This window comes from Triticum urartu, chromosome 6A (genome assembly GCF_056163025.1).
Source record: "Triticum urartu cultivar PI428250 chromosome 6A, HENAU_Tu73, whole genome shotgun sequence".
NCBI lineage: Eukaryota > Viridiplantae > Streptophyta > Magnoliopsida > Poales > Poaceae > Triticum > Triticum urartu.
In genome coordinates this window covers 100,843,383-100,870,799 of record NC_141878.1, presented here as the reverse complement: position 1 = coordinate 100,870,799, position 27,417 = coordinate 100,843,383, and the positions used below count along the sequence as shown (strand labels likewise).

Below are 27,417 nucleotides of genomic sequence, written 5' to 3'. Positions count from 1 at the left end.
TCAAGTGGAAGCAGAGAGCAAGCCCTTGAGAAATTCCCGGGGCCGGCACACAAGAGCTAACGGCGTGGCCATAGGCATGCTTAGACCGGCACCTTCGGCCATGTCAATGGCACGACCTTCCCCGGCATCCCATTCGAGGCACTGCACGAGCGTCGCAAGCGTCAAGCCAAGGAGGCGCATCGCCAGCCCTTCCGCGGGGCACCGCCTCCGGCCAAACCCGAACGGCATCATGGGCGTGGGCTTGGCCGTGTCCAAGAACCTCTCCGGCATGAACTCCGTTGGGGAGTCCCAGAGGTCGGCGTCCCGGTTGATCGCCCACGAGTTCACTAGGATCATGGTGCCGCGCGGGACCCTGAAGCCGCCCACCGTGCAGTCCTCCATGGCCTCGTGCGCCGGGATGAGCGGGCCGACGGGGCACAGCCGAAGGCTCTCCTTCAGGACGCATTGGAGGTAGGGCAGGTTGGCCATGTCAGACTCGTCGACAAGCCGTCCCGTGCCGACGTTGGCGTCTATCTCGTCCCTAGCCCTCTGCAGCGCCTCCGGGTGCGTCAGCAGCAGCGCCATCGTCAACTCGATGGTCAGCGCCGTCGTGTCAGTCCCGGTGCTGAACAGTACCTGGATTGGATTGGTTGGACATTACGTTGCAGCAGCTTATATACGTTAAGCTATATTCATGTTGGATGAAGCAATTACGGTGCTACTACTCACCAAGACGATGCCTTTGAGGACGTTGTCTGTGTAGTACTCGGGATCGGCTTCTTGTAGCGCCAAGAGCTCGTCGATGACGCTGGTCGTGTGTCCACCACCGGCCTTGCTCCGCCTTCGCTGTGGTCGTCGACGAGGCCTCCGACGAACGCGTCACGCCTCGCCCGCAGCCTTGCATGCGCCGCGTCGATGCCGCATAGGCGGTCGACCCACCGCAGTGTCGGGAAGAAGTCCCCGACGCTGGGCGCGTCGACAACCTTAAACGACTCCTCGACGAACTCCCGGAACCTGCCCAAGTCGTCAGAGTGCCCGTGCGCGGTCACGGCGCGCAGCATCACGTTCAGCACCAACTCAAAGAGCCTAGGGCGGAGGGTGACCGGCGCGCCGCCACCGCCTGGTGCCGCTGTGTCCTGGAGCAGATTGTCCACGAGGGACGTGACCTCGGCATGGCGGTCGGCCGTGCGTTCATCGAGGTAGGGCGCCGAGAAGAGCTTGCCGGCGAGGAAACGACACAGGACACCCGAGTGGGCGCCGAGAAGAGCTTGCCGGCGAGGAACCGACGCAGGACACCTGAGTGGAAGTCCCGGAGGTCGGCGTCTCGGTTGATCGCCCATGATTATGACATTTCCATAGCCATTCCGAAATATATTGCCATACAACTTTTCACCGTTTCATTTATTATGACACGCATCATCATTGTCATATTGCTTTGCATGATCATGTAGTTGACATTGTATTTGTGGTAAGGCATCATACTTAATTTTTCATACATGTCACTCTTGATTTATCGCAATCCCGGTACACCGCCGGAGACATTTACATAGAGTCATATTTTATTCTAAGTATTGGGTTGTAATTTTTGAGTTGCAAGAAGATAAAAGTGTGATGACCATTATTAGAGCATTGTCCTATGTGAGGAAAGGACGATGGAGACTATGATTCCCCAAAAAAAGAAGAAAAAGAGGTCAAAAGAAAGGCCCAAATAAAAAAGGAAAAAATATAAGAGAAAAAGAGAGAAGGGACAATGTTACTATCTTTTTTCCACACTTGTGCTTCAAAGTGGCATCATGATCTTCATGATAGAGAGTCTCCTATGTTGTCACTTTCATATACTAGTGAGAATTTTACATTATAGAACTTGGCTTGTATATTTCAATGATGGGCTTCCTCAAATGCCCTAGGTCTTCGTGAGCAAGCAAGTTGGATGCACACTCACTTAGTTTCCTTTGATGAGCTTTCATATATTTATAGCTCTAGTGCATCCGTTGCATGACAATCCCTACTCCTTGCATTGACATCAATCGATGGGCATCTCTATAGCCCATTGATTAGTCGCGTCAATGTGAGACTTTCTCCCTTTTTGTCTTCTCACACAACCTCAATCATCACATTCTATTCCACCCATAGTGCTATGTCTATGGCTCGCGCTCATATATTGCGTAAAAGTTGAAAGAGTTTGAAAATGCTAAGTATGAAACAATTGCTTGGCTTATCATTGGGCTTATGCATGATGAGAGCATTTTGTGTGACAAAAATGAAGCATGGCAAAACTATATGACTTTATAGGGATAAGTTTTCTTTGGCTATGGTATTTTGATAAGACATAATTTCTTGATTAGCATACTTGGAGTATTACTATTTTTATGTCAACAATAAACTTTCATCTTGAGTCTTGCGGATATGAACATTCATGCCACAATAAAGAGAAAATACATTGGGAAATATGTTAGGAAGCATTTCACATCAAAAATTCTGTTTTTATCATTTACCTACTTGAGGACGATCAGGAATTAAGCTTGGGGATGCTTGATACGTCTCCAACGTATCTACAATTTTTGATTGTTCCATGCTATTATATTATCTATTTCGGATGTTAATGGGCTTTAATTTACACTTTTATATTATTTTTGGGACTAACCTATTAACCGAAGGCCCAACCCAAATTGCTATTTTTTTTGCCTACTTCAGTGTCTCGCAAAAAAAGAATATCAAACGGAGTCCAAACGGAATGAAACCTTCGGGAGCGTGATTTTTGGAATAAACGTGATCCAGAGGACTTGGAGTGCACGTCAAGCAACCAACGAGGCGGCCACGAGGCAGGGGCACGCCCTCCCCCCTCGTGGGCCCCTCGTGGCTCCACCGACCTACTTCTTCCTCCTATATATACCTACGTACCCCGAAAACATCCAGGAGCACCACGAAACCCTGTTTCCACTGCTGCAACCTTCTATACCCAAGAGATTTCATCTTGGGGCCTTTTCCGGAGCTCCGCCGGAGGGGGCATTGATCATGGAGGGCCTCTACATCAACTCCATGGCCCCTCCGATGATGTGTGAGTAGTTTACTTCAGACCTTCGGGTCCACAGCTAGTAGCTAGATGGCTTCTTCTCTCTCTTTGGATCTCAATACAAAGTTCTCCTTGATTCTCTTGGAGATCTATTCGATGTAATCTCTTTTTGTGGTGTGTTTGTGGAGATCCGATAAATTGTGGGTTTATGATCAAGTTTATCTATGAACAATATTTGAATCTTCTCTGAATTCTTTTATGTATGATTGGTTATCTTTGCAAGTCTCTTCGAATTATCGGTTTGGTTTGGCCTACTAGATTGATCTTTCTTGCAATGGGAGAAGTGCTTAGCTTTGGGTTCAATCTTGCGGTGCTCGATCCCAGTGATAGTAGGGGAAACAACACGTATTGTATTGTTGCCATCGAGTATAAAAAGATTGGGTTTATATCATATTGCATGAGTTTATCTCTCTACATCATGTCATCTTGCTTAAGGCGTTACTCTGTTCTTATGAACTTAATACTCTAGATGCCTGCTGGATAGCGGTCGATGTGTGGAGTAATAGTAGTAGATGCGAGCAGGCGTCAGTCTACTTGTCACGGAAGTGATGCATGCAGGAGTCGGTCTACTTGTCACGGAAGTGATGCCTATATTCCAATATATTTTATTTTGCAATCTTTACTTTCAATCTATATCATAAAAATACCAAAAATATTTATATTATTATCATTATCTCTATCAGATCAAACTCTTGCAAGTGACCGTGCAGGGATTGACAACCCCTTTATCGCGTTGGTTGCGAGGTTCTTATCTATTTGTGTAGGTACGAGGTGACTCGCGGGTGGTCACCTACTGGGTTGATACCTTGGTTCTCAAAAACTAAGGTAAATACTTATGCTGCTTTGCTGCATCACCTTTTCCTCTTTAAGGGAAAACCAACGCATGCTCAAGAGATAGCAAGCGGCAACAACAATTCACTAGTAGAAAAAGGCCCATTTGTCCCGGTTCATAAGGCCCATCTGTCCCGGTTGGGGAACCGGGACTAAAGGGTCGTTACTAATGCCCTAGGCCTTTAGTCCCGGTTCTTATACAAACCGGGACAGATGGGCCTCCACGTGGCCGCTCCGGCGAGCCCAAGCAGGAGGGCCTTTGGTCCCGGTTGGTAGCACCAACCGGGACCAATAAGCTTTCACGCGTCAGCGTTTCAGCGGCTAGTTTTTTTTTGAAAGGAGGTGGTTTAGGGGTTTTGGGGGTTAATTTAGGTTCATATAGGTAGCTAATAGAGAGATGTGTCCTCTCTTATCTCTGTGCTACTGCTACTGCTATGCCTAAACATGACTTAGATTGAAGTGAGGCAACATGTGGTGCATGTCGAAAGTAATACTAATCCTAACTTGATCAAGTTTGGATTGTACTACTTCCGACATGCACCACGTGCATGTTGCCTTCACTTCAATCCAATCCATGTTCATTTCACCCACTGGTATGGTGGGGAACGTAGTAATTTCAAAAAATTCCTACGCACACGCAAGATCATGGTGATGCATAGCAACGAGAGGGGATAGTGTTATCTACGTACCCTCGTAAACCAGCAACGGAAGTGTTGACACAACGTAGAGGAAGTAGTCGTACGTCTTCCCGATCCGACCGATCCAAGTACCGAACGTACGGCACCTACGAGTTGTGCACATGTTCAACTCGGTGACGTCCCTTGAGTTCTGATCCAGCAAAACGTTGAGGGAGAGTTTCGTCAGCACGACGGCGTGATGACGGTGATGATGTTCTACCGACGCAGGGCTTTGCCTAAGCACCGCTACGATATGACCGGGGTGGAATATGGTGGAAGGGGGCACCGCACACGGCTAAGGAACGATCACGAGGATCAACTTGTGTGTCATGGGGTGCCCCCTTGCCTCAGTATATAAAGGAGGGAGAGGGGGAGGTGCGGCCGGCCCTATGGGTGCGCCTGGAGGAGTCCTACTCCAACCGGGAGTAGGACTCCCCCCTCTTGCCTTGTTGGAAAAGGAAGGAGGAAGGGAGAAAGAGGAAAGGGGGGCGCTGCCCCCCCTTCCTTGTCCTATTCGGACTAGGGGGGAGGGGGTGCGCGGCCTGCCCTGGCCGGCCCTCCTCTTCTCCCTTATGGCCCATGTAGGCCCAATAGCCCCCGGGGGCGTTCCAGTAACCCCCTGGTACTCTGGTAAAATCCCGATTTCACCCAGAACGCTTCCGATATCCAAATATAGGCTTCCAATATATCAATCTTTATGTTTCGAACATTTAGAGACTCCTCGTCATGTCCGTGATCACATCCGGGACTCCGAACAACCTTCGGTACATCAAAACACAAAAACCCTAATCACGATCGTCACCAAACTTTAAGCGTGCGGACCCTACGGGTTCGAGAACTCTGTAGACATGACCGAGACACGTCTCCGGTTAAAAACCAATAGCGGAACCTGGATGCTCATATTGGCTCTTACATATTCTACGAAGATCTTTATCGGTCAGACCGCATAACAACATACGTTGTTCCCTTTGTCATCGGTATGTTACTTGCCCGAGATTCGATCGTGGGTATCTCAATACCTAGTTCAATCTCGTTACCGGCAAGTCTCTTTACTCGTTCCGTAATACATCATCCTGCAACTAACTTATTAGTTGCAATGCTTGCAAGGCTTGAGTGATGTGCATTACCGAGAGGGCCCAGAGATACCTCTCCGACAATCGGAGTGACAAATCCTAATCTCGAAATATGCCAACCCAACAAGTACCTTCGGAGACACCTGTAGAGCACCTTTATAATCACCCAGTTACGTTGTGACGTTTGGTAGCACACAAAGTGTTCCTTCGGTAAACGGGAGTTGCATAATCTCATAGTCATAGGAACATGTATAAGTTATGAAGAAAGCAATAGCAACAAACTAAACGATCAATTGCTAAGCTAACGGAATGGGTCAAGTAAATCACATCATTCTCCTAATGATGTGATCCCGTTAATCAAATGACAACTCATGTCTATGGATAGGAAACATAACCATCTTTGATTAACGAGCTAGTCAACTAGAGGCATACTAGTGACTCTCTGTTTTTGTCTATGTATTCACACATGTATTATGTTTCCGGTTAATACAATTCTAGCATGAATAATAAACATTTATCATGATATAAGGAAATAAATAATAACTTTATTATTGCCTCTAGGGCATATTTCCTTCAGTCTCCCACTTGCACTAGAGTCAATAATCTAGATTACACAGTAATGATTCTAACACCCATGGAGCCTTGGTGCTGATCATGTTTTGCTCGTGGAAGAGGCTTAGTCAGCGGGTCTGCAACATTCATATCCATATGTATCTTGCAAATTTCTATGTCTCCCACTTGGACTAAATCCCGAATGGAATTGAAGCGTCTCTTGATGTGTTTGGTTCTCTTGTGAAATCTGGATTCTTTCGCCAAGGCAATTGCACCAGTATTGTCACAAAAGATTTTCATTGGACCCGATGCACTAGGTATGACACCTAGATCGGATATGAACTCCTTCATCCAGACTCCTTCATTTGCTTCTTCCGAAGCAGCTATGTACTCCGCTTCACATGTAGATCCCACCACGACGCTTTGTTTAGAAATACACCAACTGACAGCTCCACCGTTCAGTAAAAACACGTATCCGGTTTGCGATTTAGAATCGTCCGGGTCAGTGTCAAAGCTTGCATCAACGTAACCATTTATGATGATCTCTTTGTCACCTCCATATATGAGAAACATATCCTTAGTCCTTTTCAGGTATTTCAGGATGTTGTTGACCGCTGTCCAGTGATCCACTCCTGGATTACTTTGGTACCTCCCTGCTAGACTTATAGCAAGGCACACATCAGGTCTGGTACACAGCATTGCATACATGATAGAGCCTATGGCTGAAGCATAGGAAACATCTTTCATTTTCTCTCTATCTTCTGCGGTGGTCGGACATTGAGTCTTACTCAACTTCACACCTTGTAACACAGGCAAGAACCCTTTCTTTGCTTGATCCATTTTGAACTTCTTCAAAACCTTGTCAAGGTATGTGCTTTGTGAAAGTCCAATTAAGCGTCTTGATCTATCTCTATAGATCTTAATGCCCAATATGGAAGCAGCTTCACCGAGGTCTTTCATTGAAAAACTCTTATTCAAGTATCCCTTTATGCTATCTAGAAATTCTATATGATTTCCAATCAATAATATGTCATCCACATATAATATCAGAAATGCTACAGAGCTCCCACTCACTTTCTTGTAAATAGAGGCTTCTCCAAAAGTCTGTACAAAACCAAATGCTTTGATCACACTATCAAAGCGTTTATTCCAACTCCGAGAGGCTTGCACCAGTCCATAAATGGATCGCTGGAGCTTGCACACTTTGTTAGCTCCCTTTGGATCGACAAAACCTTCTGGTTGCATCATATACAACTCTTCTTCCAGAAATCCATTCAGGAATGCAGTTTTGACATCCATTTGCCAAATTTCATAATCATAAAATGCGGCAATTGCTAACATGATTCGGACAGACTTAAGCATCGCTACGAGTGAGAAGGTCTCATCGTAGTCAATCCCTTGAACTTGTCGAAAACCTTTTGCAACAAGTCGAGCTTTGTAGACAGTAACATTACCGTCAGTGTCAGTCTTCTTGTTGAAGATCCATTTATTCTCAATTGCTTGCCGATCAACGGGCAAGTCAACCAAAGTCCATACTTTGTTCTCATACATGTATCCCATCTCAGATTTCATGGCTTCTAGCCATTTTGCGGAATCTGGGCTCACCATCGCTTCTTCATAGTTCGTAGGTTCATCATGATCTAGTAGCATGACTTCCAGAACAGGATTACCGTACCACTCTGGTGCGGATCTTACTCTGGTTGATCTACGAGGTTCGGTAGTAACTTGATCTGAAGTTTCATGATCATTATCATTAGCTTCATCACTAATTGGTGTAGGTGTCACAGAAACCGGTTTCTGTGATGTACTACTTTCCAATAAGGGAGCAGGTACAGTTACCTCATCAAGTCCTACTTTTCTCCCACTCACTTCTTTCGAGAGAAACTCCTTCTCTAAAAAAACTCCGAATTTAGCAACAAAAGTTTTGCCTTCGGATCTGTGATAGAAGGTGTACCCAACAGTCTCCTTTGGGTATCCTATGAAGACACATTTCTCCGATTTGGGTTCGAGCTTATCAGGTTGAAGCTTTTTCACATAAGCATCGCCGCCCCAAACTTTTAGAAACGACAACTTTGGTTTCTTGCCAAACCACAGTTCATAAGGCGTCGTCTCAACGGATTTCGATGGTGTCCTATTTAACGTGAATGCAGCCGTCTCTAAAGCATAACCCCAAAACGATAACGGTAAATCAGTAAGAGACATCATAGATCGCACCATATCTAATAAAGTATGATTACGACGTTCGGACACACCATTACGCTGTGGTGTTCCCGGTGGCGTGAGTTGCGAAACTATTCCGCATTGTTTCAAATATAGACCAAACTCGTAACTCAAATATTCTCCTCCACGATCAGATCGTAGAAACTTTATTTTCTTGTTACGATGATTTTCAACTTCACTCTGAAATTCTTTGAACTTTTCAAATGTTTCAGACTTATGTTTCATTAAGTAGATATACCCATATCTGCTTAAATCATCTATGAAGGTGAGAAAATAACGATATCCGCCACGAGCCTCAACATTCATTGGACCACATACATCTGTATGTATGATTTCGAACAAATCCGTTGCTCTCTCCATAGTACCGGAGAACGGTGTTTTAGTCATCTTACCCATGAGGCACGGTTCGCAAGTACCAAGTGATTCATAATCAAGTAGTTCCAAAAGTCCATCAGTATGGAGTTTCTTCATGCGCTTTACACCGATATGACCTAAACGGCAGTGCCACAAATAAGTTGCACTATCATTATCAACTCTGCATCTTTTGATTTCAACATTATGAATATGTGTATCACTACTATCGAGATTCATCAAAAATAGACCACTCTTCAAGGGTGCATGACCATAAAAGATATTACTCATATAAATAGAACAACCATTATTCTCTGATTTAAATGAATAACCGTCTCGCATCAAACAAGATCCAGATATAATGTTCATGCTCAACGCTGGCACCAAATAACAATTATTTAGGTCTAATACTAATCCCGAAGGTAGATGTAGAGGTAGCGTGCCGACTGCGATCACATCGACTTTGGAACCATTTCCCACGCGCATCGTCACCTCGTCCTTAGCCAATCTTCGCTTAATCCGTAGCCCCTGTTTCGAGTTGCAAATGTTAGCAACAGAACCAGTATCAAATACCCAGGTGCTACTGCGAGCATTAGTAAGGTACACATCAATAACATGTATATCACATATACCTTTGTTCACTTTGCCATCCTTCTTATCCGCCAAATACTTGGGGCAGTTCCGCTTCCAGTGACCAGTCTGCTTGCAGTAGAAGCACTCAGTCTCAGGCTTAGGTCCAGACTTGGGTTTCTTCTCCTGAGCAGCAACTTGTTTGCTGTTCTTCTTGAAGTTCCCTTTCTTCTTCCCTTTGCCCTTTTTATTGAAACTGGTGGTCTTATTGACCATCAACACTTGATGCTCCTTCTTGATTTCTACCTCCGCGGCTTTTAGCATCGCGAAGAGCTCAGGAATAATTTTATTCATCCCTTGCATATTATAGTTCATCACGAAGCTTTTGTAGCTTGGTAGCAGTGATTGAAGAACTCTGTCAATGACACTATCAACACGAAGATTAACCCCCAGTTGAGTCAAGTGATTATGATACACAGACATTTTGAGTATATGTTCACTGACAAAACTATTCTCCTCCATCTTGCAGCTATAGAACTTATTGGAGACTTCATACCTCTCAATCCGGGCATTTGCTTGAAACATTAACTTCAACTCCTAGAACATCTCATATGCTCCATGACGTTCAAAACGTCGTTGAACACCCGGTTCTAAGCCGTAAAGCATGGCACACTGAACTATCGAGTAGTCATCAGCTTTGCTCTGCCAGACGTTTATAACATCTGGTGTCGCTCCTGCAGCAGGCTTGGCACTTAGCGGTGCTTCCAGAACGTAATTCTTCTGTGCAGCAATGAGGATAATCCTCAAGTTACGGACCCATTCCATGTAATTGCTACCATCATCTTTCAACTTTGCTTTCTCAAGGAACGCATTAAAATTCAATGGAACGACAGCACGAGCCATCTATCTACAATCAAACATAGACAAGCAAGATACTATCAGGTACTAAGTTCATGTTAAATTTAAGTTCAATTAATCATATTACTTAAGAACTCCCATTTAGAAAGATATCCCTCTAATCCTCTAAGTGATCACGTGATCCAAATCAACTAAACCATGTCCGATCATCACGTGAGATGGAGTAGTATTAATGGTGAACATCAATATGTTGATCATATCTACTATATGATTCACGCTCGACCTTTCGGTCTCCGTGTTCCAAGGCCATATCTGTTATATGCTAGGCTCGTCAAGTTAAACCTGTGTATTCCGCGTGTGCAACTGTTTTGCACCCGTTGTATTTGAACGTAGAGCCTATCACACCCGATCATCACGTGGTGTCTCAGCACGACGAACTTTCGCAATGGTGCATACTCAGGGAGAACACTTATACTTTGATAATTTAGTGGGGGATCATCTTATAATGCTACCGTCAATCAAAGCAAGATAAGATGCATAAAAGATAAACATCACATGCAATCAATATAAGTGATATGATATGGCCATCATCATCTTGTGCTTGTGATCTCCATCTCCGAAGCACCTTTATGATCACTATCGTCACCGGCGGACACCTTGATCACCATCGTAGCATCGTTGTCGTCTCGCCAATCATATGCTTCCACGACTATCGCTACCGCTTAGTGATAAAGTAAAGCATTACAGCGCAATTGCATTGCATACAATAAAGCGACAACCATATGGCTCCTGCCAGTTGCCGATAACTCGGTTACAAAACATGATCATCTCATACAATAAAATTTAGCATCATGTCTTGACCATATCACATCACAACATGCCCTGCAAAAACATGTTAGACGTCCTCTACTTTGTTGTTGCAAGTTTTACGTGGCTGCTACGGGCTTAGCAAGAACCGTTCTTACCTACGCATCAAAACCACAACGATAGTTTGTCAAGTTGGTGTTATTTTAACCTTCGCAAGGACCAGGCATAGCCACACTTGGTTCAACTAAAGTTGGAGAAACTGACACCCGCCAGCCACCTGTGTGCAAAGCACGTCGGTAGAACCAGTCTCGCATATGCGTACGCATAATGTCGGTCCGGGCCGCTTCATCCAACAATACCACCGAACCAAAGTATGACATGCTGGTAAGCAGTATGACTTATATCGCCAACAACTCACTTGTGTTCTACTCGTGCACAACATCAACGCATAAAACCTAGGCTCGGATGCCACTGTTGAGGAATGTAGTAATTTCAAAAAATTTCCTACGCACACGTAAGATCATGGTGATGCATAGCAACGAGAGGGGAGAGTGTTGTCTACGTACCATCGTAGACCGGCAACAGAAGTGTTGACACAACGTAGAGGAAGTAGTCGTACGTCTTCCCGATCCGACCGATCCAAGTACCGAACGTACGGCACCTCCGAGTTGTGCACACGTTCAACTCGGTGACGTTCCTCGAGTTTCGATCCAGAAAAACATTGAGGGAGAGTTTCGTCAGCACGACGGCATGATGATGGTGATGATGTTCTACCGACGCAGGGCTTCACCTAAGCACCGCTACGATATGACCGAGGTGGAATATGGTGGAAGGGGGCACCGCACACGGCTAAGGAACGACCACGAGGATCAACTTGTGTGTCATGGGGTGCCCCCTTGCCTCAGTATATAAAGGAGGGAGATGGGGAGGTGCGTCTGGCCCTATGGGTGCGCCTGGAGGAGTCCTACTCCAACCGGGAGTAGGACTCCCCCCTCTTGCCTTGTTGGAAAAGGAAGAAGGAAGGGAGAAAGAGGAAAGGGAGGAGCCGCCCCCCCTTCCTTGTCCTATTCGGACTAGGGGGGAGGGGGCGCGCGGCCTGCCCTGGCCGGCCCTCCTCTTCTCCCTTATGGCCCATGTAGGCCCAATAACCCCTGGGGGGGTTCCGATAACCCCCCGTACTCCGGTAAAATCCCGATTTCACCCGGAACATTTCCGATATCCAAATATAGGCTTCCAATATATCAATCTTTATGTATCGACCATTTCGAGAGTCCTCGTCATGTCCATGATCACATCTGGGACTCCAACAACCTTCGGTACATCAAAACACAAAAACCCTAATTACGATCGTCACCGAACTTTAAGCGTGCGGACCCTAGGGGTTCGAGAACTATGTAGACATGACCGAGACACGTCTCCGGTCAATAACCAATAGCGGAACCTGGATGCTCATATTGGCTCCTACATATTCTACGAAGATCTTTATCGGTCAGACGCATAACAACATACATTGTTCTTTGTCATCGGTATGTTACTTGCCCGAGATTCGATCGTCGGTATCTCAATACCTAGTTCAATCTCGTTACCGGCAAGTCTCTTTACTCGTTCCATAATACATCATCCTGCAACTAACTTATTAGTTGCAATGCTTGCAAGGCTTGAGTGATGTGCATTACCGAGAGGGCCCAGAGATACCTCTCCGACAATCGGAGTGACAAATCCTAATCTTGAAATACGCCAACCCAACAAGTACCTTCGGAGACACCTGTAGAGCACCTTTATAATCACCCAGTTATGTTGCGACGTTTGGTAGCAGACAAAGTGTTCCTTCGGTAAACGGGAGTTGCATAATCTCATAGTCATAGGAACATGTATAAGTTATGAAGAAAGCAATAACAACAAACTAAACGATCAATTGCTAAGCTAACGGAATGGGTCAAGTCAATCACATCATTCTCCTAATGATGTGATCCCGTTAATCAAATGACAACTCATGTGTATGGTTAGGAAACATAACCATCTTTGATTAACGAGCTAGTCAAGTAGAGGCATACTAGTGACTCTCTGTTTTTGTCTATGTATTCACACATGTATTATGTTTCCGGTTAATACAATTCTAGCATGAATAATAAACATTTATCATGATATAAGGAAATAAATAATAACTTTATTATTGCCTCTAGGGCATATTTCCTTCATGATATATAATAACTCTTCATGCTCGCATCATGCATCATCATATACAATAACAAGTCTACTAATCATCATCATACAACTTCTACTCGTTATTAATAACAAGTCATACGATCATCATCCTCATAGTCATTGAACCAACCCTACTTAATTGTTCTTAGCACATGATCATCAGTATTAGGTAGGACCTAAATACCCTCTTTAAGGTAAAATAGTATAAAACAATATAGACCCTGACTCTCCATTATGGAGAATGGAGATCATCCTGTCTCCAATTCTTGCGCTTTGCTTCCTTTTGCTTTCAAGAACCTCCTTACGAATGTCCATACATTTTTCCATACTTTGATTTGCATGTCTCCATTTTTTTAGAAATCTTTTATGGACAGTTGAGATTCCTAGGATGACCTGGCTGTATGTTCAAAACATTAAGGCTACCTTTCTGATACATCAAATGAGGCACACAATTCTCTGGGATTATCTATTGAAAAACATAGTAATAACTTCATAGTTAGCAATGATGTATTAGTTTTAGAAGTATGCAAAAGATGCACGGATGTCATAATACAAAAAAAACTTACAAGGGTATCTCCATGGTAGTTACCGTAGTTGAACACATGCACTAGTGGCATGTTTTGACCATAATGTTGAGGAGTTTGATTGTAGATATTGTAATTCTCAATGTCAGTATAAAATTCGACCAGATGATTTTTCTCCTTGTAAGTTAATTCGGAGCCATCGGTGTAGTGGGTTTTGTCTGTAATCTCCCGCACATTCTTTGAAGAATGAAAATAAGCTGTCAATGGAAATAAGCTATCAACTATTTTGAAATAAACAATATAAATTAGCTAATAACTATGTTTGAGAAACTAAACTCACATAGCGGTAGAATTGGAGGCGTATCAACAAGGACCCAAATGTCCATATTGTCTTGCTCGATTTCAGGATCACCAAGATCCATGGTGACAAGCATACCCTCATCAAAACCATACATCTTGCAGAATGCTTCTCATTTTTTGCAACCAAAATGGGTTACGCTCTCAGAATTGTACATCTTTACTTCAAAATCCACATCATGATGAGTCATTAGGTGAATTTTCTTTGTTTCAAAATGTTCATGGTCTTCAAAACCCATCCTCTCCAAGACATAGCGCCTTGCATGGCATGGGATAAGCTACTCGAATTGTAAAAGATGAGAATTAGACGCTGAAATAGTTGTAGTCATGCTTAATTACGAAAAAACACTTGTCGTCGTTGCGTACCATTTCAACATCGAAAGTCTCCTCGAGCTTAATGTTGAAGCGCCGATCATCGTCCAGGTGAGGCATGTCGCACAGACCTCGATCGTCGTGGCACCAGCTGCACTCCTCCGGGAGACTTTCGTCGTCTGATGACGACATTTCCTACGTTCATATATTCAAAGATTAAACTTGTAAAATTAAATATATGTACTACAAAAACTAAATTAGATCATTATTATTCATCACGGGTTGACTATCGGTCTGTCGAGTCTTTTCTTGAAAACTCTTAGCTCACGTGGTGTATATATTCGACTTTCGGTGATGGTCGCTCCTCACTTTGTCCTCGAGTGCATCACACCAAAATGTCTAGCACACGGGAACGAAGAAGAAGCGACACCCACGACAATAGTCGGGATTCTTCGTCCCCTCATATATATATATACATATAATGTGTGTTTTAATTCTATTCAAATCAATAAATATAAATGGGTGGACATGCGAGCTATTAAATGCTAGGTGCCTGGGCACCTAGGTGCCCCAAACAATTTACCCATATATATATATATATGGTGGAACTCTCCCTCATTGATTCCTCTCTGACATTTGCGACCGTCGGTGATGGTCGTTACTCCTTCTTTCCCTAGTGCATAACAAAGCTCTAGCACCCGGAGAAGAAGGAGAAACGACCCCCACAACAACAGTCGACCTTCTTTGTCCTCTCATATATGGTGGAGACTCGACAGACTTAAAGTCAATCCGAAATATCGTTTAATTATCTTTCTAAAAAAGGATTTGAATGGTCTCACCACGAGGTCGGAGGGGGTCGGTGACAGGGACGACGACAGGGATGATGGAGGGGGGCTCCTAGATTTCTGCGAAAACAAAAACACTATAAGCTATCAACTAATCATATGCATACGCCTTGCATAGTGCTCTCCAATTAGCATTCAAAGTAGGAGTAGTTTTCCAATTTGAGCATTCAGTAAGCAAAATCAAATCGCAAAATAAAGTAGTATTAAAATTAGGATGCATTCAATTATAAGCAAAACTACATCATCTCCATGCGTCCGTACATTGTCGAATATTATCACTAATACACCTCGAATACTATCATACAAATAGCATCGCCAGTACAGCTAGAACTGTAGCGCCCGACGGGTATCGGCGCGGGCGGTGGACACCCAAAGGGAAGGAACCATCACAGGATCACAGCTCTAGTGAGATCCCTGAAGAACCTGCCAGGTATTGTCGAACCTTCCCTCCAACGTAACCATGTAGCGACGGACGTGCTGGTCCTCCTCGCCGACATGGTGACGTACCACCTCCGCGGTGTCCGCAAGCCTCGGCACCGTCACTAGCCCACGCGACCGCCACCAAACAAGGATCGGGTCAACGACGGGCTGGCTCCTCACCAACCTACGCCCCCCGGAAGGTAGCACCTCCCAAAACCAGCCTGGCGGAGCCCAGTCCCGGACATGGCCCCTTTGATCAAGCCGGCCTCCTCCGCTGAGTCGACGACGAGGATGCGGGATATGCATAGTCGACGTCGATGCGGGAATAATTGCTTTAACTAAAAAACAAACTAGTTCTATTAATTTCCTTGCTAAAAATAAACTACTTCTATAGTAAAATAAACTACTTCTATATATAGTAAAATAAAGTAGTTTTATTAAATCAACTAGTTCAACTACTAAGCACTTATTATAAATAAAATAAAGTAGTACTTACTAAAAATAAACTTGTTTAACTAGTTCTGTTATTTATCGACCCCCCCTCATGTCGAAATTATCGGGGAGGGGGTATATCGACAACGACATACCCGATAAAAAATAAGAAGAGGAAGAAGAAGAAAAAAAGAGGAGAAGAAGAAAAAATAGATTCTATTCCTTCTCCTTCTCCTCTTTTTTTCTTTTTCTTTGTCCTCTTCTTATTTTTCTTCTTCTTCCTTCTTCCTCTTTTCTTCCTCTTTTCTTCTTTCCTTAATTTTTTTCCTCGACGACCCTAACCCTAAACAGTACAACTAACTACAACGACTTCACTTGCATACATATGAACAAATATGATCGATCATCTATGAACAATATAAAAACATCATATAATATATGAACAAAAAAATCACATCTATGAACAAAAAAAATCATCTAATCATATATTTTTTACGGCGTCGGGGCAGGGGCGGCGCGGACCGGGGCGGTGACGACGCGGGGCGGCGCGGCGCGCAGCGACGGCGTTGGGGCAGGGGGCGACGGCGTCGGGGCAGGGGCGACGCGGACCAGGGCGGTGACGACGCGGGGCGGCGCGGCGACGGCGTCGGGGCAGGGGCGGCGGGCGGTGACGGCGTTGGGGCAGGGGGCAGCGGCGCGGCGACGGCGTCGGGGCAGTGGGAAGAAGAACTGAACCGAAAATTTCACAAGTGTGGCTTATATAGACAGACCTTTGGTCCCGGTTCGTGGCACCAACCGGGACCAAAGCACACCTTTAGTCCTGGTTAGTGCCACCAACCGGGACCAAAGGTCATTTTTCAGCAGCCCAAAGGGCGGGAAGCAGAGGCCTTTAGTCCCGGTTGATGGCACAAACCTGGACTAATGGGGGGGCATTGGTACCGGTTGGTGCCACAAACCGGTACCAATGTATGCCTTTAGTACCGGTTGGTGGCACCAATCGGGACTAAAGGCCTTGTGTTGCCCGCATCGCGGCACGAAAGTTTAGTCCCACCTCGCTAGCTGAGGGAGCTCAAGAGTGGTTTATAAGCCCCACTCCCGGTGCCCTCTCGAGCTCCTCTCAAATGCAGGCTTTCGGGCCTAAACACACTGTATCTGCCTCTGGGCCTATTGGGCCTTCTACGGGCCTGAATCTTGGCCCATGGGTGGGTTTCTAGTCGTATTCAGGCCGTGGTGGCCCAGTAGGTGGCGTTTTTTTCCCAGTTTATTTTTTTCTTTTTTGCTTTATTTATTTTATTTTGTTTCTACTTACAACAAAATTCTTATTTATTTTATTTTATTTTGTTTCTAATTACTTATTTATTTTATTTTATGATAATTCTTTTTGGTATTAAAGTTTCTAACAAAAAAGTTCTTTATGAAAATTCTTTTTTGCTTTTAATGATTTTGAACAGAAAAAACTTGATAATTTTAGTTGCATCAATTTTATATAATTTTAGTTTCAGTAATACTAGAGGTTGCTTATAATGTTTTGAACAGAAAATACGTTGATAATTTTAGTTTCATAAATTTTATTTATGTTATTAAAGTTTATTTTATTTTGTTTCTACTTATATATTTTATTAAAATTTATTTTATTCTGTTTCTAATTACTTATTTATTTTTATGATATTTGTTATTTTCCATGCATTTACTGATTATTTTGAGCTATAAGACCCTGAAATTGAAAAGCACTAGAAATGAACTCTGAAAAGGTTGAAAGTTGGCATGGTATCATCATTTCACCCACATAGCATGTGCAAGAAAGTAGAGAGGGTTACGGCAAAAACTGGATGCACTTCGTGTACAAAATGGACAATCTATTTTGAAGTATCAGGATTTCATACAGAAACTCGTATGTTACAATAGGCATTTCAAATGAACTACGAAAATGTTGAAAGTTGTCATGGTATCATCATAATAGTTGTGGAGAGAAAGTCTTCACTTTTTTTTCGCTTGTGTGCTTTGCTTATTGTGCCGTAATCATGGATAATCTTCATCGTTTATCAGGATGCTTGGGTCATTCTTGATTTTGAAGGGAGGAATTTCATGAAACTTTTCATAATCTTCAGACATGTCTGTCTTGCCCTCCACTCCCACAATGTCCCTTTTTCCTGAAAGAACTATGTGGCGCTTTGGCTCATCGTATGATGTATTTGCTTCCTTATCTTTTCTTTTTCTCGGTCTGGTAGACATGTCCTTCACATAGATAACCTGTGCCACATCATTGGCTAGGACGAACGATTCGTCAGTGTACCCAAGATTGTTCAGATCCACTGTTGTCATTCTGTACTATGGGTCTACCTGTACCCCGCTTCCTGACAGATTGACCCATTTGCACTTAAACAAATGGACCTTAAAATCATGTCCGCAGTCAACTTCCCATATGTCCATTATGTAACCATAATATGTGTCATTTCCCCTCTCGGTTGCTGCATCAAATCGGACACCACTGTTTTGGTTGGTGCTCTTTTGATCTTGGGCGATCGTGTAAAATGTATTCCCATTTATCTCGTATCTTTTGTAAGTCAATACAGTCAAAGATGGTCCCCTGGACAACGAGTACAGCTCATCACAAACAGTGTTGTCACCTCTGAGACGTGTTTCCAACCAACTGCTGAAAGTCATGATGTGTTCACATGTAATCCAGTCGTCACACTGCTCCGGGTGTTTGGAGCGCAGACTGTTCTTGTTTTCATCGACATACGGGGTCACCAAGGTAGAGTTTTGTAGAACTGTGTAGTGTGCTCAAGACCAAGAATGCCCGTCCCTGCGTATTATTGAGTCCGCTCCTAGCGTGCCTTTTCCAGTCAGTCTCCCATCATACCGCGATTTAGGGAGACCTATCTTCTTAAGGCTAGGAATGAAGTCAACACAAAAACCAATGAATCCTCTGTTTGATGGCCCATGGAGATGCTTCCTTCTGGCCTAGCATGGTTACGGGCATATTTCTTTAGGACTCCCATGAACCTCTCAAAGGGGAACATATTGTGTAGAAATACGGGGCCCAGAATGACAATCTCGTCGACTAGATGAACTAGGACGTGCGTCATGATATTGAAGAAGGATGGTGGGAACACCAGCTCGTAACTAACAAGACATTACGCCACATCACTCCTTAGCCTTGGTATGATATCTGGATCGATCACCTTCTGAGAGATTGCATTGAGGAATGTACATAGCTTCACAATGGCTAATCGAACGTTTTCCGGTAGAAGCCCCCTCAATGCAACCGGAAGCAGTTGCGTCATAATCACGTGGCAGTCATGAGACTTTAGGTTCTGGAACTTTTTCTCTGGAATATTTATTATTCTCTTTATATTCGACGAGAAGCCAGTCGTGACCTTCATACTGAGCAGGCATTCAAAAAAGATTTCCTTCTCTTCTTTGGTAAGAGCATAGCTGGCAGGACCTTCAGACTGCTTTGGAGGCATGCTGTCTTTTTCGTGCAAACGTTGCAGGTCCTCCCATGCCTCAGGTGTATCTTTTGTCTTCCCATACACACCCAAGAAGCCTAACAGGTTCACGCAAAGGTTCTTCGTCACGTGCATCATGTTGATTGAAGAGCGTACCTCTAGCTCTTTCCAGTAGGGTAGGTCCCAAAATATATATTTCTTCGTCCACATGGGTGCGCGTCCCTCAGCGTCATTAGGAACAGCTAGTCCACCGGGATCCTTTCCAAATATTACGTGTAAATGCGAGACCATAGCAAGTACATGATCACCGGTACACATGGCGGGCTTCTTCCGGTGATCTACCTCGCCTTTGAAATGCTTGCCTTTCTTTCGACATTGATGGTTGGTCGGGAGAAATCGACGATGGCCCAGGTACACATTCTTCCTGCATCTGTCCAGATATATACTTTCGGTGTCAGCTAAACAGTGCGTGCATGCGTGGTATCCCTTGTTTGTCTGTCCTGAAAGGTTACTGAGAGCGGGCCAATCATTGATGGTCACGAACAACAACGCCTTTAGGTCAAATTCTTCCCCCATGTGCTCATCCCACACACGTACACCTGTTCCATTCCACAGCTGTAAGAGTTCTACAACTAATGGCCTTAGGTACACATCAATGTCGTTGCCGGGTTGCTCGGGGCCTTGGATGAGAATTGGCATCATAATGAACTTCCGCTTCATGCACATCCAAGGAGGAAGGTTATACATACATAGAGTCATGGGCCAGGTGCTGTGATTGCTGCTTTGCTCCCCGAAAGAATTAATGCCATCTACGCTTAAAGCAAACCATACGTTCCTTGGGTCACTTGCAAACTCAGCCCAGAACTTTCTCTCGATTTTTCTCCACTGCGACCCGTCAGCGGGTGCTCTCAACTTCCCTTCTTTCTTACGGTCCTCATTGTGCCATCGCATCAACTTGTCATGCTCTTTGTTTTTGAACAGTTGTTTCAACCGTGGTATTATAGGAGCATACCACATAACCTTCGCAGGAACCCTCTTCCTGCGGCGCTCGCCCTCAACATCACCAGGGTCATCTCGTCTGATTTTATACCGCAATGCACCGCATACCGGGCATGCGTTCAAATCCTTGTACGCACCGCGGTAGAGGATGTAGTCATTAGGGCATGCATGTATCTTCTCCACCTCCAATCCTAGAGGGCATACGACCTTCTTTGCTGCGTACGTACTGTCGGGCAATTCGTTATCCTTTGGAAGCTTCTTCTTCAATATTTTCAGTAGCTTCTCAAATCCTTTGTCAGGCACAACATTCTCTGCCCTCCACTGCAGCAATTCCAGTACGGTACCGAGCTTTGTGTTGCCATCTTCGCAATTGGGCTACAACCATTTTTTGTGATCCTCTAACATGCGATCGAACTTCAGCTTCTCCTTTTCACTTTCGCACTTTTCCCTTGCATCAACAATGACCCGGCGGAGATCATCATCGGGCACATCGTCTGGTTCCTCTGGATCTTCAGCTTCCTCTTGATCTTCGGCTTCCCCCGTTGCAGCATCACCGTATTCAGGGGGCACATGGTTGTCATCGTCCTCCTCTTCTTTGTTGTCTTCCATCATAACCCCTATTTCTCTGTGCTTCATCCAAACATTATAGTGTGGCATGAAACCCTCATAAAGCAGGTGGGTGTGAAGGATTTTCTTGTCAGAGTAAGACCTCGTATTCCCACAATTAGGGCATGGACAACACATAAAACCATTCTGCTTGTTTGCCTCAGCCACTTCGAGAAAATTATGCAGGCCCTTAATGTACTCAGAGGTGTGTTTGTCACCGTACATCCATTGTCGGTTCATCTGCGTGCATTATATATAATTATGTGTGTCAAAAGTAAGAAAATTAGACAAGTATGTATCTAAAGTAAGATTTTTTTCTTTCAAAAAGAAGATAAGAACAAGAGGCTCACCACGGTGGTGCCGGCGACGAGATCGGTGCGGGCGATCGACGACGGTGAAGACGAGGACGGGGCGTGATGGACCGCTAAACCTAGACAAATCTCGGAAAAAATGGAGCTCGGAGGTCGAGCTTCGAGAGGAGAAAGCTTAACTAATGTGGCTCGGGCATTTCATCGAACACCTCATGTGCATAGAAGGTGAGCTAGAGCACCCAATGCCCCCCCCTCGCCGGCCAGCAAAAAACAGAGCACTGTGGAGTGCTCTGCTCGCCGGCAATGGGGTATATATAGGCAACTCATTGGTCCCGGTTCGTGGCTGGAACCGGGACCAAAGGCCATCCTACTGTCCTAGTTCCTGCCACGAACCGGGACCAATGGTAGTGGGCCAGGAGCAAGGCCCATTGGTCGCGGTTCATGCCAAGAACCGAGACAAATGGGCCCAGACGAACCGGGACCAATGCCCACGAGGCCCCGGCCGGCCCCTTGGGCTCACGAACTGGGAAAAATGCCTCCATTGGTCCCAGTTCGTGGCAGAATTGGGACTAATGGGCTGGCCAGGCCCGAACAAAAGCCCCCTTTTCTACTAGTGATTGGTATCAGAGCTTCGGTTCAGGCGATCACCGACGACCATGGCGCTCGTCCCGCACGGCGGCGGCGCGGGCGGATCGGCGACGATGGCGATGCCAATGCTGACCGCGGAGAACTACATGGTCTGGGCCATCAAGGCGCAGGCGATCCTCGACGTCCACACCGTATGGGAGGCGGTGGCGCCGAGCGACGCGGCGGTGAACGCGCGGAAGGACAAGATGGCGCCGTGTTGCTTCTCGGGGCATTGCTGGAGGATGTGCTGCTGCAGGTGTTGACGAAGCTCATCGCCAGGGAGGTATGGGACTCCCTGAAGGTGAGCTTCGTCGGCGCCGATCGGGTCCGTGCGGCGTGGCTGGCGACGCTGCGCGGCGAATTTGACTGCCTAAAGATGGCGGACGGCGAGGAGTTCGATGTGTACGGAGGGAGGCTCGCGGCGATGGCGGCGAGGTACGCCAACCACGGGGAGACGCTGGACGATGCGGCGCTCGTCAAGAAGCTGCTGGATACGGTGCCGGATCGGTTCTTCCCCATCGTCGCCGGCGTCGAGCAGTTTCACAACGTGACGACGATGGCGTTCGACGAAGCGCTCGGGCGGCTGCGCGCGTTCGACGAGCGAGTTCGGCATCGACGGCAGGACAACGGCGAGCGGGCGGACGGACAGCTCCTGTACACGGCGGCGCAGTGGCGGGCGCGGGAGTGGCAGCACGGTGGAGCACGGGACGACGACGACGGACGCAGCGTGGCGTCGGGGAGCGGCAGCAACAGGCGCTGGCGCTGCTACAAGTGCGGGGAGCACGGGCACTTCCAGCGCGAGTGCCCGCAGCTGCGGAAAAAGACCGGCAGTGGAGCAGGCTCTCTTGGCCGGTGGTAACGTCGACGATGACGGACTCCTCTAGGCCGTGGCTTGGGAGGTATGTGTTGGAATAAGTCACGGCATCGGGCTTGTCGGGTTCGTCGGGCGCTTCGATGGCGCGCGGGACGGGCGGGACGTGCGGGACGCAGCAGTGTGGCATGTGTGTGTATAGGCAGTGTATGGCCCATGTGCGTGCGTTTGATTCATTATCACAGACTGGTTTGTTGCAGCGGGCGCTGGCTATGCGTGGTGGTGACCAGGTATTACGGATGAGTAGGTGCTCACGTTGGGAGAAGACCGAATCACTAGGAGGATGGGCGTGCGTGGGTTCTGTAGCTACAAAGCCGGCTGGGGCGTGTGTTAGGGCATCTCCAGCCGTTGCCCCCCCCAGGACGCATAAAAATCGCCCCCTGGGGCGAGCCGGCGATACAATCGGCGCTGGGGGCGGTTTTGTGCCCAGTCGTCGCCCCCAGGCGCCGAAATTGGCCCTCTTTGCAGGCCCATATGGGCGAGAATAGGCCCATATTCGGCATGGTTTCGCCGTGTCTCAGCGTTCAATTATCAACACAATTATTTCTTATCACATATTTCATCACAGAAAAATCAAATACTTCAACAAAATAGTACAACAACAAATAGTTCAATACAAATTATATAGTTCAACAAATAAAAACTCGTATTTCATCACACGGCGTCCCCCTTGAGCCTCCATAGGTGCTCAATCAGATCTTTCTGCAGTTGATGATGCACCTATGGGTCTCGGATCTCCTGACGCATACTGAGATAGGCAGTCCAAGTTGCCGGTAGCTGGTGATCAACTTCGGCTAGAGGACCCTGCCTGTAGTATGGTTCAGTGTCAAACACTGGGTCTTCTTGCTCGCTCTCGATGATCATGTTGTGCAAGATGACACAGCAAGTCATAATCTCCCACATTTGATCTTTGGACCAGGTCTGAGCGGGGTACCGAACAACAGCGAATCGAGATTGGAGCACACCAAATGCCCGCTCGACATCCTTCCTGCAAGCCTCCTGAACTTTCGCAAACCAGGCGTTCTTGCCTCCTGCCGCAGGGTTTGAGATCGTCTTCACAAATGTCAACCATCTCGGATAGATGCCATCTGCTAGGTAGTACCCCTTGTTGTATTGGTGCCCATTGATCTCGAAGTTCACCGGAGGAGAATGGCCCTCAACGAGCTTGGCAAAAACAGGAGAGCACTGCAGCACGTTGATGTCATTGTGAGTTCCTGGCATACCAAAGAAGGAGTGCCAAATCCAAAAGTCCTGTGTGGTTACCACCTCAAGCACCACACTGCAACCGCCTTTGGCGCCTTTGTACATCCCCTGCCAACCAAATGGGCAATTCTTCCATTTCCAATGCATACAGTCGATGCTTCCAAGCATCCCAGGAAATCCTCTTGCTGCATTCCGGGCTAGGATCCGAGCAGTGTCTTCCGCATTGGGTGTTCTCAAGTATTGTGGTCCAAACACTGCCACCACTGCCCGACAGAACTTGTAGAAACACTCTATGCTGGTGGACTCGGCCATGCGCCCATAGTCGTCGAGTGAATCACTGGGAGCTCCATATGCAAGCATCCTCATCGCTGCCGTGCACTTCTGGATGGAGGTGAATCCAAGAGCGCCAGTGCAATCCATCTTGCACTTGAAGTAGTTGTCGAACTCCCGGATGGAATTCACAATCCTGAGGAAGAGCTTTCGGCTCATCCGATAACGGCGCCAAAATGTTCTCTCGCCATGAAGTGGAGCATCGGCGAAGTAGTCAGAGTAGAGCATGCAGTAGCCTTGGAGACGATGCCGGTTCTTTGCTTTCATCCGCCCCGACGCCGAGCCACCTCGCCGCGGCTTTTCATTGCTCGCCAGCAGCTGGCCGAGGGCGGCGAGCACCATGAGATGCTCTTCTTCCTGGACGTCGGCCGCGGCTTCCTCCTCCAGCAGCGCGGCGAGCTCTTCCTCCTCATCCGAGTCCATCGCCGAGGCAGGCAAAACGCCGAACACCTTGCGCTCGGTGGGCGTGTACCCGCCGTTAAACCACGCCTCCGCGGCCGGAAACGGCCAGCTGCTGTGGGAGGGTCTGCCGCGGCGAAGCGCTGCTATTTTCCGGCGGGGAATGGCTATCTAGCGGAGTAGGGCGGCGGCCGTCGCCGGGATATAGCTAGTGGTGGCCGAGGGCGCGGGGGGGGGGGGGTGCGAGGCGAGTCGGGGGAAAAAACCTTGACTTTTCCGCTGTCGGTGTGGGCCAGGCGTGCTTTTCCCTAGCGCCGGAGCCCCCAACTGCTCCCCAGCGCGCCGGGTTCGGCCTGTGACCGCCGGGCGGAAAAAAGGTCTGAACCGGCGATTTTCGGCGTCCTGAGGGCGCGACTGGGCCGTTTTTTCGGCGCCGGCGCCGAAAAAGTGGCCTGGGGGGCCCTGTTAGGGGCGCGGCTGGAGATGCCCTTAGTGCTTAGTGCATGCCTAGGAAAAGGCCATGCAGTTAGTGGCTTGGTTAGTGGCGTCCAGCGTGTGTGCACATCTGGATATAAAAGGTCCCTCATTGTAGGATGAGACTTGCCTGCTCCCTGCGTGTGCTCCCATCCGTGCTTCCGCATACGTGGCTTGATTTGATTGGAACAAAATAAGGTCCGGCTTCACCCCCTTAAAATCAGGGGGGAGATGATTAGATTAGAAATAGAAAAGAAAAAAGAACAATCGTAGGATGAAGTGGGAGCACGGATGGGAGCACGAGGAGGAAGCAGGCAAGCCGGATCCCTCATTGTATGGCTTGTAGACGGGGAGTGAGTCGGAGATAATTGGAAAGGGCTGTGTTGCGGCCGGAAAAATACTGTTGTATTTTTTCTACCTCTATTCTCCGTCCGGCATGAGAGAGAGCGGCAACAACATACCTTGACACGGCGGTCGGCCGTGCTTTCATCGAGGCGGGGCGCAGAGAAGAGCCTGCCGGCGAGGAATCGACGCAGAACGCCCGAGTGGGCGCTGTGGGATGCCCAAGTGAGCGTGGTGTGGTTATACCCGAGGTACTTCCCCACAAGCAGTCGTGGCCGTCCCGTCAGGGCGGCGTCCTGCGCCGTGAAGCACTCCTCGGCGGCAGCATGTGTCGACACAAGGAGGGCTGGCCCTGCCCCCAGCCTCAACGATACGAGCGGCCTCAAGGCCCCGCCGTGCGCCGAGGCGGCCAGCGTGGCCAGCGAGCGGTGCAGCGGCTTCTTGTTCAGGGGGAGGTGGCCCAGCAGCGGGAGCAATGGTGGATTCGGTGCGGTTGCACCATCCGTCGACGGAAAAAAATTATATGAAATCAGGTCTCACGGTTAGTAGGTGAGACCCGTTCTGATGGATGACACGTGTCATTCATAAATCACAAAGCATCTAACCTCTTTCCCTTTGATTTCAAGTGAGGATGGAGTAGATGCTCTGTGATTTGTGAATGCCACGTGTCATCTATAAGAATGGGTCTTGCGCGAGACCTGGTCTCATAGAATTCTTTTCCTCCATTGACCCATATGATCGAACAAAAGTCACGATGACACTGGTGAGGAGGACGAGAAGGAGCAGGAGAACGCCGCCGCTGCCGCGTCCATGGCTAGCATTGGCATTGCGATGAAAATCCTCGGCACGCGCTTGCTATATAGTGCTAGTACCACGCAGGTTGCTTCATAATAACGATTCTTAAAGAAATCGTCGGCTCAAATGCGAACAAAACTAGAACTTCAAAAGTCCAATCAGGCAGCCAATCCACTTGGTAAGAGAACGACTGCTTACATTTTACATAAAAAGAACCATTACTGGTGTGTTGCTTACAGTGATTCATGAGACTCGCGCTCTAGTCCTTCTAAACCTCAAGCATGACCAAAGAATTACGTGAGCTGCCTCGCGTCATGAGCAATACCGTATGCCTATGCCAGGCAATCTATATCCCTAGCGACTTAGCGACTGGAGGGGTGTCTTATTCTCGCTACTAACCAGGTTTTGTTTGTCACACTTTTTTTCCGCTGAAACCCACCATTGTCGTAATAGAAACAGTAAATTTTTCCGTCGTTGATGTTTCACTCTCACTCGTGGTTTTTAAATATGTTTATCGAAGAACCAATGTGTAATTGATTGGTTAGGAGGATGGTTGTACTCCTAGCTCACTAGGAATCAAACCACATGTTTGAAACTTGTGTGTCTCATAAAGGCAGAGTGTTCTTTTGATGGGAGGGGACGTTTTCGTCAATAGTGACGTGTCCGAGGTGTCTTCGTCAACCTCAAGACCCACCGGCTCAGTCTCCCGAAGGTGCCCATAGGACTAGGGGTGCGTGAGAGCGTATATGAACATGAGTGTATGTGCATGTATGTGAGTATATGTGTTTGTACTGTGTTTCTCAAAAAAAATATTTATTGAATATAAAATTACACTAGCAATTTTATATTTTTGTTTCATTATGTTGTTGTTGTCAATTTTAGTGAAACTTACACTATAAGAACTATGTTGTTTATTTATGTT

General features: G+C 46.8%; 1 pseudogene; it reads right to left on the bottom strand.

Moving 5' to 3' along the window:
- LOC125517207 (cytochrome P450 81Q32-like) lies at positions 1 to 26,202 on the bottom strand (annotated as a pseudogene).
- Positions 26,203 to 27,417: the final 1,215 nt, after the last annotated feature.